Source organism: Onychomys torridus, chromosome 2, assembly GCF_903995425.1.
Source record: "Onychomys torridus chromosome 2, mOncTor1.1, whole genome shotgun sequence".
In the NCBI taxonomy this organism is placed as follows: domain Eukaryota; kingdom Metazoa; phylum Chordata; class Mammalia; order Rodentia; family Cricetidae; genus Onychomys; species Onychomys torridus.
Window position 1 is genome coordinate 13,153,962 of NC_050444.1, and position 13,016 is coordinate 13,166,977.

General features: G+C 43.1%; 1 pseudogene; it reads left to right on the forward strand.

Moving 5' to 3' along the window:
* Positions 1–211: 211 nt before the first annotated feature.
* Positions 212–452, forward strand: LOC118577267 (annotated as a pseudogene).
* Positions 453–13,016: the final 12,564 nt, after the last annotated feature.

Below are 13,016 nucleotides of genomic sequence, written 5' to 3' on the forward strand. Positions count from 1 at the left end.
AGTTCACAGAACCCCTGAATTTCACGCATGAATCTTAGCTTAAGGCTCTCTGTGGTCAGATCTTGAAAAGGACTAGTTGATATTTAATCAGGGTGGTGAATGTTTGAGAAATCAATATGATAAAAAAAACATCTTATCTTTGCAAGGGTAGCTGGGGTGAAGTTGCACAAGGCAGTGCTGTGGTCACCACAGTTTCATCTTCTTCTCCGTGATGTTGCCCTTTGTCAAAAATGCAGTAAGCCGTCTCCAAGTTTGAAGCATTCAGCAAGTGGTGGTAAGGCAGAGCCACCAGAAATGGGCACCTAATTTCCATGACAAATATGGAAGTATTATATTAGCAGGTGAGTCCTCTTCTGTGTTTCTACATGGACATATACAGCAACACAAATTGGCATAGAATGAACCTGTCTCCTGTTGGCAGAGTCACCCCAAAGGAATGGAGAGATCAGTAGTCATGCCAGCTGCTACAATAATCACGGAATTGTTTCGAAATCAACTTAGAAGTGATTCCAAGTCAAAGAATCATGTATTCACTAAAATATAGCTTATTGAAGAAAAAATAAAGTACCTTTGAAATTGGAAGGAAGGAAGGAAGGAAGGAAGGAAGGAAGGAAGGAAGGAAGGAAGGAAGGAAGGAAGGAAGGAAGGAAGGAAATTCATCTTGGCTAGATGTGGTGGTGCATACCTAGGAAGCCCGTAACTTGGAGTGGAGGAAGGGGGATCAAGGATTAAGGCCAGCCTTGCCTGCACTAAGCTGGTGTGCACCCAGACTACTTGAGATTGCCTCAGAACAAACAACAAAACCCACAAAAATCTCATCTTATCTGTAGTTATTTTTCGTTATGTAATTATCTGGGAACATTTGCAGACCCATGCCTTTCTTGTTGCTTTCTGTTGCTGCTTTTTGAAACATGACTCTACTACATACCTCTGCCTGTCCTGGAACTTACTCTGTAAACCTCAAACTCACAGAGATCCACCTGCCTCAGCCTCCGGAGTGCTGGGATTACAGTGTGCACAACCATGGCCACTCCTGTTTTCCACAGGGATGTTGGGCATCTTCTCTTGGCGGTATTCCTAGGTAGTTTTCCTGTTGCAAAAGAAAACATTTCCATTGAACGTCTTTTTTTCTGAGTAAAGCCTCTGATTATTCCTTCTCCAATTCTGAGCCTTACGTTTTGTCAGCAAATGTTCAGGTACATAGCTGTAGAAGACAAGCCTTCTTAACTTTTTTGAGGCATAGTCTGTTTTAATACCTGGTTTAAAACTTGAGGCTGGGCAGTGGTAGCGCATGCCTGTAATCCCAGCACTCGGGAAGCAGAGAGGCAAGTGGATCTCTGTGAGTTCGAGGCCAGCCTGGGCCACAGAGCTAGTCCAGGAAAGGCGCAAGGCTACAGAGAAACCCTGTCTTGAAAAACAACAACAAACACAATAAAAACCTTGCTGTCCTCCTGCCTCAGTATCCTGAGTACTGGAAATATGGGTGTGTGCCACCATACCAAGCTCAAATAAAGACTTTTTAAAAATCCATGACTCCATTTAAAAGAACCAGGGGCAGTGAGATGGCTCAGCAGGTAAAGAGCTTGTCACCAAGCCTGATGATCTGAGTTTGATGACTTAGGGGAAATCCCTTAATTCCCTAAGTTTTCTCACCTGGAAAGTGAGGAAACAGTCACGGGAATTCCGACGTTTCTGTCATGCTGACAGATGCTGTGTAGGTGGGTCAGGAGAACCAGAACACTAGTGGAGAAGTGAACTCTGTACACTTCCCCAAACAGCGACCTAGCACTGCTGAGTTCCACCCTGAATACAAAGGTCCAGACTGTGGATGGACTCTGGGGACACCATGAACCCTGAGCACTGCTCTGAGAAATAGGGGAAGAAAGTGGATCAGCAGGCACATCAGGGTTAGCTTGGTATTTCTGGTATCTGTAAATTAAATCCTAGAGAAGAGTTAACATCTCATTGTTGAATTCAATGGGGTCTTGGGGATTTCTTGTCTGTCTCACATAGCACAGACTTGGGGTTGAAGAAGCTAGAAACCCAGAAAGGCTAACAGTATTAACCCAAACAATCCCTAAAAACTACTCATGGGATGAGCATAGTCACAGGACTCAGAGGATGGGGATTACCACAAGGTTGAGCCAGCCTGGTCTAAGGTGAGACTCTGTTCTTCTGACTGCCAGTAGTTTGGCTATGGGTTGTCCCCACATGGTTTGTGTGTTAGGAGCATGGTCTTCAGTGCAGTGGTGTTGATGAGATGGACCTTAACATGATGGAGTTCACTAGAAAGTCATCAGGTCCTGGAGCTCCAGCCTCGCAGAGGATTAATGGTGTTTCTCAAGTCTGCGGAACAGGGCCTCTGCTTCCTTTCTTGTCATATGTGAGTTCTCTTACTTATGTGGTGGCTATATGATGTCATCTCCATGTTGTGACAACACATGGAACCTTTGACAAATGCTGACAGCATACTCTTTGTACTAGAACTGTGAGCCAAATAGATTTTTTTTCTTTATTCCACCTCAGGTACTGTGTTTCAGCAACACAAAATGGACAATTGTGTGATATTTTATCTGTGTCCCCCAATAAAGCTTATCTGAGGATGAGAGGGAAAAGCCAGCCACTAGAGTAAACATAGAAGTCAGGCAGTGGTAGCACATGCCTTTAATCCTCTCACTCAGAAGAAAAAGATCCATCTGGAGCTCTGTGAGTTCAAGGCCACACTGGGAACAGAGTCAGGCATGGTGACACACACCTTTAATCCCAGCACTAACCATGGAGGTCTGGAGGTCTGTACACACAGACAGGAAGTGACCAGCTGGGCAGGAAGAGGAAGAGATGTAGCTGGGCAGAGAGAGGAAGCCAGATACAGAACAGAAAGGTATACAGGTATGGGTATACAGGAACTGAGTTTCTTTGACTGAAGATCTCCAAGTGGTGAGAACATGGCTGGTTTATTTCTGCTTTTCTGATCTCTCAGGGTTTTGTTTTTTGGTGGTGGTGGTGGTGGTTGTGGTGGTGGTGGTGGGTTTTGTTGTTGTTTTTGTTTTTTGAGGGGTATTTTTTGTTGTTGTTGTTGTTGTTGTTTTGCTTTTTTTGTTTTTTTGTTTTTTGTTTTCGTTTTTTTTTTTTCCAGACAGGGTTTCTCTGTGTAGCTTTGGAGCCTGTCCTGGATCTCGCTCTTTAGACCAGGCTGGCCTTGAACTCACAGAGATCCACCTGGCTCTGCCTCCCAAGTGCTGGGATTAAAGACATGTGCCACCACCGCCCGCCTGATCACTCAGTTTTAACCCCAATATCTGGCTCCAGGTCTTTTATTTTTATTTTTTAATTTTATTTTTTTTGGTTTTTCAAGACAGGGTTTCTCTGTGTAGCTTTGTGCCTTTCCTGGAACTCACTTTGTAGACCAGGATGGCCTCAAACTCATCTGCCTGGCTCTGCCTCCCAAGTGCTGAGATTAAAGGTGTCTGCCACCATCCCTGGGTCAGGTTTTTTTTATTAATAAGACCATTTAGTGCCAGGCAGTGGTGGCACACGTCTTTAATCTCAGCACTTGGGAGGCAGAGCCAGGCAGATCTCTGTGAGTTCAAGGCCAGCCTGGGTTACAGAGTGAGTTCCAGTAAAGGCGCAAAAAATTCACAGAGAAACCCTGCCTCAAAAAACAAAACTAGACAACAAAATACTGAACAATCCAATTTAAAAATGGGCTATAGAGCTAAACAGAGAATTCTCAAAAGAAGAATCACAAATGCCTGAAAGACATTTAAAGAAATGCTCAACATCCTTAATCATTGGAGAAATGCAAATCAAAACGACTCTGAGATACCACCTTGCACCTGTCAGAATGCTATGATCAAAAACACCAATGACAGTCAATGTTGGAGAGGATGTGGAGTAAAAGGAACACTACTCCACTGTTGATGGGAATGCAATCTTGTACAACCACTGTGGAAATCAGTATGGTGGTTTCTCAGAAAATTGGGAATCAATCTACCTCAAGACCCAGCATACCACTCTTGGGCATATACCCAAGGAATGCTCAATCATACCACAAAGATACATGCTCAACTATGTTCATAGCAGCACTATTTGTAATAGCCAGAACCTGGAACAACCTAGATGCTGGTCAACTGAAGAACAGATTAAGAAAATGTGGAGTACTACTCAGCAGAGAAAAACAATGACAGCATGAAATTTGCAGGCAAATGGATGGAACTAGAAAATATCATCCTGAGTGAGGTAACCCAAACCCAGAAGGGCAAACATGGTATATACTCACTCATAAGTGGATTCTAGATATAAAGCAAAGAACAATCAGACTGCAACCCACAGAACCAGGGAGGCTATATAGCAGGTGGACCCTAGGATGACTGTGGCTTATAGGTTTTGGTTTTACTCAATTACTGGGCAGGCCTCAATCAAACATTTCATTATTAGGATAAGAATTTATACTGTATCAAGCTGATAATAGAAAAATAATTAATTAAAATTTTTTTAAAATTAAAAATTAAAAAAAAAGAAGACCAAGAAAGGGACAGCCTAATAAGTCAAAAGAACATTGACAATAGCCACTTGTTCTAGCTAAAACAAACAAACAAACAAAACCCTGTGGCCTCTTCTCCCATTCTACAGACTCCTTCCTTCATGATGCCACACAATGAAGGACTCCACCTCCAGTGGTATGAGTCAGACCATGCCACACACAGCAGGACTTTCCTCTAGGCTCCCGCCTTCATGGTGTCTGTACAGCTCGCTTGGTGTAAACTTGCACACGCACACAGCAGTAACAAAATACCCCCACAGGGGTGTCAAAAGAGACCTAGAGGGGACACCAAAGGAAGTGGACGCTATCATTGGAGGCCACACCACACGGGGATCATGAGGATACCTTCCTGCTGTGCCCAGCCAGGGTGGATCAATGGGTGCTGCAGTCAGGCCGAGAAAACTCAGCCTGTCAGTAGCAGCTACTGGTCCTTCCAACTCCAGTGTCGAGAGAGGCCAAGTGGTGAAGTTGACTTAAGTTCCTTTTTCTCTCGACAGATTAGAATCAGGTCCAGGCAAGCAAGTTTAGAAGTCAGGCCATGTGTGTGGAAAGCAGTCCTTCCTGGCAGTGACCCCCAACAATGAGCCTGCAAGGCTTTGCTTAGGGGAACATTGGTTTGGGAAGCTAAACTACTTGCTGACCAGCTGCTTCTTGGTTGAGCCCCAGGCTCTGCTTGCCACTATTCTTGCCTTATAACTCACTTCCCAGCTAATCTATCTAGAAACTGGACACATCAACAAACTAGAAAGACCAGAAAATGAAAACAATGGTGGAGATGGTTGAGAGCTGATTAATGTGTTCGTGTGATCAGACCCGTGGATTCTCGGTGTCTTTCCCAACGCTCTGGTTTATACTCTTCCTCCCTTCTGAAAAGGAAAGGGAGAGGGAGCAAGAGCAAGAAAGAGGAAACCAAAGTGAAAAACACCCTGGAGAGTGGAAGACAGGCCAAATTGATGATTGCTCTGACTTAGTATGGCTGTGATCTCAGTCCCCAAGAAGCAAAGACAGTAAACGTATCAGGAGTTCAAGATCAACCTCAGCTACAGGACTAGCCTGGGCTACATGAGACCCTGCCCATAGATAATAAATAAATGTAGTTGGAGACCTTCTCTCCAGCCCCCGCCAAGCCCTGTTAGACAGCCCACTTATAAAACAAACACACAGACACTTATATTATTTAAACTGCTTGGCCATTAGCTCGGGCCTACCATTGTCTAGCTCTTACTCTTATATTTAGCCCATTTCTATTAATCTATACTTTGCCACGTGGCTCGTGGCTGACCAGTACCTTACATCTCGCTTCTCATGGCGGTGGCTTGCAATCTCTCTGCCTCCCCTTCCTGTTCCCAGAATTCTCTTCTCTGCTTCTCCCACCTATACTTCCTGCCTTGCTACTGGCCAATCAGCATTTTATTTACACAGAGCGATATCCACAGCAAATAAATAAATAATTAAATAGATAGATAGATAGATAGATAGATAGATAGATAAATCGCCATGACTTCCTGTTCTACCCAACATCAGACAAGACTTAAAAGAACATTGGCTAGCTGGGTGGTGGTGGCACATGCCTTTAATCCCGGCACTCAGGAGGCAGAGGCAGGTGGATCTCTGTGAGTTCGAGGCCAAGTGAGATCCAGGAAAGGCTCAAAGCTACACAGACAAACCCTGTCTTGAAAAACTAAACAAACAAACAAAAGAACATTGGCTGGTGATGAACACCTTTAATATCATGGTTTGAGAACAAAGGCAGGTGGGTCTCTGAATTGGAGGTCAGCTGGGTCTACACAGAGGGTTCTAGGCCAGCCAGGGATACACAGTGATACCCTGTCTAAAAACAAAACCAAAATCTTTGTGCTGCATGAGAATGTCCAAAGGAGACTACCTCCTCCTTAAAACTTCAAGTATATTTTGAGGAGAACATCTCATTAAAATTCAGTCTCCTCTAGTTCATGTTCAAAACCTTTCTGATTCAAACTCACATGAAAAATAAATGCCAAAGATGCCTTTTCCAGGCAGATGCATCCCCTCAGCAGGGTAACTATCTGTGGCTCCACATTGTATACCGTGCCTCAGACTAATTCCTTATAGCTCTAAATGCAAGAAAACCCAAACACAAGGATATCATAAAAATGTGGGAAGACAGATATTTTTCATATCAAATGGGCAAAGGAATTAAACTAAAGAAAACATACCTAATGCAGTTTGATTATTATCAATTAATATATATATGTTTCTACTCTTATTTGGGGTATTGTGCTTATGCAGTTCATTTAAAAATGAAATAATTAAGAAATGAGGTTAGTAGTTAATTGATAATAATCAAACTGCATTAGGTATGTTTTCTAGGTTAAATAGGTATATTTTAGATAGATAAATGGTCTTCAAACACTTCAAAGACCTATAGAATATGGCATTTAAAATGTTTTGTTAAGCTAAGGTTTTTCATGACAATGAGACACATCTGCTCCTGGCAGCAACAATCTACTTCAAAGATGATGAGCATTGAAGAAACTCGTTATGGAGTTTGTTTTCAATGTGACAAGATTAGCCACTGGGCAAACTGCTCTTGCCTTTGACTGTTGACAATGTGGTGTACAGTCTGCACATACAGGACACACAGGAAAAAGACTGTTGAATATTTCTAAAACAAAGCAGGACAGTCCTTCAAAATTCCTGCTTTACAGAAGAGTCTGCCAGATATTCTGCAGGACACAGAGGAAACTGACTGATGAACTTTGCCAATACAAAGCAGGACAGCTCTTCAAATTTCCTGCTTCACTGAAAAGTTTGCCAGATACTCTAGACCTATAGGCTGAAGATGGATGCCCTGACACAGCAGAGGAACTTTGGATGACTTTCCAGGTAGCCAAATTTCTCTGTTGTTAGATAAAATTACATCATTCCAGGTCTGATGAATTTGAAGACTAGATAGTTATAGTTGTAGTTTTCCTTAGTTATGATAGAAAGTAAATTAGGTATAAAACTTTGGATTCACTAAGATAGGATAGATAATGCATCATTTTCTCTGAATGCTAACTACAAATGGGCAGAATATTGTAAATGTAATTCTTGCTTGATAACTGTCTTTGTTGTGTATCGTTTTAATATATTAAAGTTAAAATCTTTTTTTTTTTAAACAAAAAGGGGGAAGTGTTGGGGGGATATTATTATAACATGTGTTATTTTTGTTTATGTTTCATTTGTTTAACTCTGTGAAGCTGTGTTACTTTGCCTGTCTAAAACACCTGACAGTCTAATAAAAGGAAGAATGGCCAATAGCAAGTCAGGAGAGAGAATAGGTAGGGCTGGCAGGAAGAGAGAAGAAATAAGAGGAGAAATCTGGAGGGGAAAAGGAGAAAGAGCAAGAGAACAAGGAGAGGAGGATGCCAGGGGCCAGCCACCCAGCCACCCAGCCACCCAGCCACCCAGCCAGCCTCGGAGTAAGAGTGAAAGCAAGATACACAGAAGTAAGAAAAGGAAAAGCCCAGAGGCAAAAGGTAGAGGGGATAATTTAAGAAAAGCTGGCAAGAAACAAGCTAAGCCAAGGCCAGACATTTATAATTAAGAATAAGCTTCTGTGTGTGATTTATTTGGGAACCGGGTGGCAGGCCCCCCAAAAGAGTCAAAAAAGTAAGAAAACAACCAACTACATTTTGGGGCTAACATAAAAGAAGAAGAACATCAACAATATATAAAACTTTTGGCAGTTTGTGGAAAAGCTCAGGAAAGTAATGATGCTGGTTGGTTGCTCTTGGCATCTTTGGATAAGTTGACAACTGTTAGGAATGAGCTTCATGACAAAATTAGCCAACTTTTAGCACCTCAGAATTCAGTGAAGGATAACAATGAACTTAGTGATGAAACTAATTGTTTCTACATGTGCATTCGCCGTGTAGGTTTCTAAGTGTGCCCTGGGAGAGAATCTTCTCTCCAGCAGCCACAGAGCTCAAGTTGTGGAAATGGTTACAGCAAAAATTCAAGTCTCCACCTCAGAGGGTGTCAATGGTTAAAGTAGGGGCATTAATTGGTAAAGAACGGGATCCAGTAACTTGGCATAGGATGTGTAGGAGGATACTTTTGAAGCTGGGAACTTTGAACCCTCAGATTCTCAACGGTTTATCTTACCTGAGGAAGTAGTACCCTCAGCCCCACCCTTGAAACATTGCCTTTTCACCTTTGACTGAGGAAATTAATCCTTCATTGTCTGCTAAACCAGCAGGGACTTTCTCTGAAGGAAATGCCAGGCAAGACAAGACTGCTGTCCCTCAGGGCCCACCAATAGTTGTCTCTAGACCTATAGCCAGACTTAAGGCTAAACAGGCTCCTAGAGGAGATAGAAAGTATAGTCCATGAGGAGGTGCGCTAGCTACACTACTAAAGAGCTTAATGAGTTTGCTAATTCATTCAAGCAGAAATCCGAGGCATATGTGAGGAAATAGATTTTAAGGGCGTGAGATAACAGTGGAAGGAACATTAAACTGGATCAGGCTGAGTTTACTCATATGGGCCCTCTGAGAGGAGGCTCTAGGCTCACAGAGTTTAAAAAAAAAAAAAGGTGTCAAACGTTTGTTTGAAGGGTTGGCTGAAACATTTGACAAAAGATGGCCTACTGAAAAGGAGTTGGAGATGCCTGATAACCCTTGGCTTAGTGTTAATGAAGGGATTTTAATGCTCAAGGAACTTGCAATGCCATGGTGGGTGTGCTGTGTAAAACCTAATCCTCCACAATGGGAAGGCCCAGAAGACGTGCCCGTCACTAATCCTGTAAGACACAAATGATGAACGGGCAGCAGCACCTCTGATGAGCTCGTTGTTGCCCTCTTCCTTGTGTCAGACCTGAGGGTTGGAGATGCTGCTGCTCAGCTGGACGAATTAAATGCAGTGAGTTTAACTGGGCCTGAAGTAGCAGAGGCCAGGGGGCAGCACTCACTGAATTGCCGAAGGCAGGGTAATCATAATCATAATGGGCAGCAGAGCAGAATGAATTTCATGGTAGTATGACTTATATGGATGGACCTTTGGTACTGGCTAATCAATCAAGTACTTCCAGGCATGAAACAGATAAGAAGCCTACTAAATTTTTGTTTCATCTGTATAAGTGGAAAATTTCTCAAACAAACAAAAGAAAGGTACAATAAATTGTGGCAAATAGTGGATTCAGCCCATGAATCACTTTCCAGACTTGAGCCAGTGCAGACTGTGGTGGTCTGAATGAAATGGCCCCCAGAGTTCCCTAGGGAGTGCTGCTATTTGAAAGGATTAGGATCTGTGGCCTTGTTGGAGGAAGTATGACACTGGGGGTGGGCTTTGCTATCTCAGAAGCTCATACCAGGGACAGTGGCTTTCTCTCTCTCTCCCTGACATGTAGAACTTTCAGCTCCTTCTCCAGCACCATGTCCACCTGCTTGTTACCATGATTTCTGCCTTGATGACAATGGACTAAACTTCAGAAGCTCAAACCAGCCCTAAATGTTAAATGTTTTTTTAACCTCTGAGCCATCTCTCCAGCCCTAAATGTTTTCTTTTATAAGAGTTGCCATGGGGGCTAGAGAGATGGCTCAGCAGTTAAGAGCACTGACTGCTCTTCTGGAGGTCTCAGGTTCAATTTCCAGAACCCACATGGCAGCTCACAACTGTCTGTAACTCCAGAATCCAACATCTGAACACACATTTATATGCAGGCAAAACATCAAAGCACATAAAAGATAGATAGATAGATACATAGATACATAGATAGATACATAGATACATAGATACATAGTTACCATGATCATGGTATCTCTTCACAGCAATAGAAACCCTAACAAAGTCATAGACCCAGAATTCTCTTGAATGAAGGAATGGCCAGATTCTGTAGCTAGAATTTTCTCCAGTTCTGCCCAGGCCAGCAGCCACTCAGACCCAAGTAAACACACAGACTTATATTACTTACAAACTGTATGGCCATGGCAGGCTTCTTGGATCTGTTCTTATATCTTAAATTAACTCATTTCTATTCATCTATAAGTTGCCACATAGCTTGTGGCTTACCAGTACTTTTACATCTTGCTTCCTCTGTGTCTGGCTGGCGACTCCTGACTCAGCCTTCCTGTTCCCCAAATTCTCCTCTCTCTTTGTCCCACTTATACTTCCTGCCTGGCTACTGGCCAATCAGCACTTTATTTATTAGCCAATCAGACCAACACATTCACAGCATACAGAACGATATCCACAGCAAGGTTCCCCTGAGAAAGAACCTGGATAGAATACCTAAAAGTTTTACTGTTAACCTTTCTCCAGCCCTTCCCCCAGAGAGACCTATGACCTTTTACAAGGGTAACTGTACACTAACAGAAAGGACAATCAGATTTTCTGGGGTTTGTTGGATGCTAGTTCTGAACTGATGCTAATTCAGGAGATCCAAAAAAAAACATTGTGGCCCTCAGTGAAAGTAGGGGCTCACAGAGGTCAGGTGACTAACAGAGTTCTGGCTGAAGTCTGACTCACAGGAGGGCCAGTGGATCTCCAGACTCATCCTGTGGTTATTTCTCCAGTCCCAGAATGTATAACTGGGATCGATGTACTTAGAAGTTGGCAGAATTCTCACATTGGTTCCCTGACCTGTGGAATGAGGGCTATTATGGAGGCTAAATGGAAAACTTTAGATGCCTCTGCCAAAGAAAATAGTGAACCCAAACCAGCATCACATTCCTGGAGAAATGGCAGAAATTAGTGAGTGCTATCATCCAGGACTCGAAAGATGCAGAGGTTCCCACAATAACACTTCCATCTGGCCATTGCAGGAGACAGACGGATCATAGAGAATGACAGTCAACAACTAAAAACTCAGTCAGGAAGTGACTCTGATTGCAGCTGCTGTACCAGATGTGGTGTCCTTATTTGAGCAGATTGATACATCTTCTGGTAGTGGTATACAGTCATTGATCTGGCAAATGCCTTTTTCTCAATACCTGTTCATAAGGATCATCAAATTGAAAGCAATTTGCTTTCAGTTGGCAAGGCCAGAAATATACCTTTACAGTCTTACCTCAGGGGTATATTAACTCTCCAGCAATGTCATAACTTAGTTAGAAGGAATCTTGATTGTCAGTCTCTTCCACAAAGTATCACATTGGTGCAATATATTGATGACATTAGACTGATTGGACCATATGAGGAGGAGGTAGCAACCACTTTTGACTCACTGATAAACACATGCATATCAGAGAATGGAAAATCCAACCAAAATTCAAGGGCCTTCTACTTCAGTGAAATTCTTAGGAGTCCAGTGGTGTGGGGCATGCAGAGATATTCCTTCCAAGGTGAAGGATAAGTTATTACACTTGGGCCCTCCTACCAAGAAAGAAACACGGTGTTTAGTAGGCCTATTTGGATTCTGGGCACAGCACATTTCTCATGGAATTTATGTTACTCCTATCCATATACCAAGTGACTGAGAAAGCTGCTAGCTTTGAGTGGGACCTGGAACAGGAGAAGGCTCTTCAACAAGTCCAGGCTGATGTGCAGGCTGCTCTGCCAGTTGGACCGTATGATCCAGGAGACCCGATGGTACTTGAGGTGGCAGTGGCAGGTAGGGATGCTGATTGGAGCCTTTGGCAGGCCCCATAAGTGAATCACAGAGGAGGCCTTTGGGATTTTGGAGCAAGGCTCTGCCATCATCTGAACACAACAATTCTCCCTTTGAAAGACAGCTCTTGACATGCTATTGAGCTTTAGCGGAAACTGAACATTTGACAATGGGCCACCAAGTTACGATGCAACCTGAGCTGCCCATCGTGACCTGGGTGTTATCTGACCCACCAAGTCATAAAGTAGGACATGAACATCAGCAATTTATTATCAAGTGGGGGGTGGTATATATGTGCTTGAGTAGGTCCTGAATGTACAAGCAAATTACAGGAAAAAATTGCCCAAATGCCTATGGTTTTTATTCCTGTTACAATGCCATCTGCTGCCAAGCATGCACCTATAGCCTCAAGGTGTGTCCTGATGATCAATGGTCTGAGGAAGAGAAGACTAGTGTCTCTGGTTTACTGATAGTTCTACACATTATGCAGGAAGCACTTGGAAGTGGACAGCTGCAGCATTACAACCCTTTTCTGTGACAACCCTAAAAGACACTGGCAAAGGAAAATCTTTGCAGTGGGCAGAATTTCAGGCAGTACACATGAACATACATTTTGTTTGGAAGGAGAGATGGCCAGATGCATGATTGTTCACTGTTTCATAGGCTGTATGTAGCCAATGGATTGGCTGGATGGTCAGGGACTTAGAAAGAGCATGATTGAAAAATTGGTGAGAAAGACATCTGGGGAGAAGTATGTGGATAGATCTCTCCAAATGGGCAAAGGATGTGAAGATACCTGCGTCCCCTGTAAATGTTCATCAAAAGGCAACTTCAGCTGAGGAGGAGTTCAATGATCAAGTAGACAGGATGACCCATTCTGTGGACAGTCAGCCTCTGTCCCCA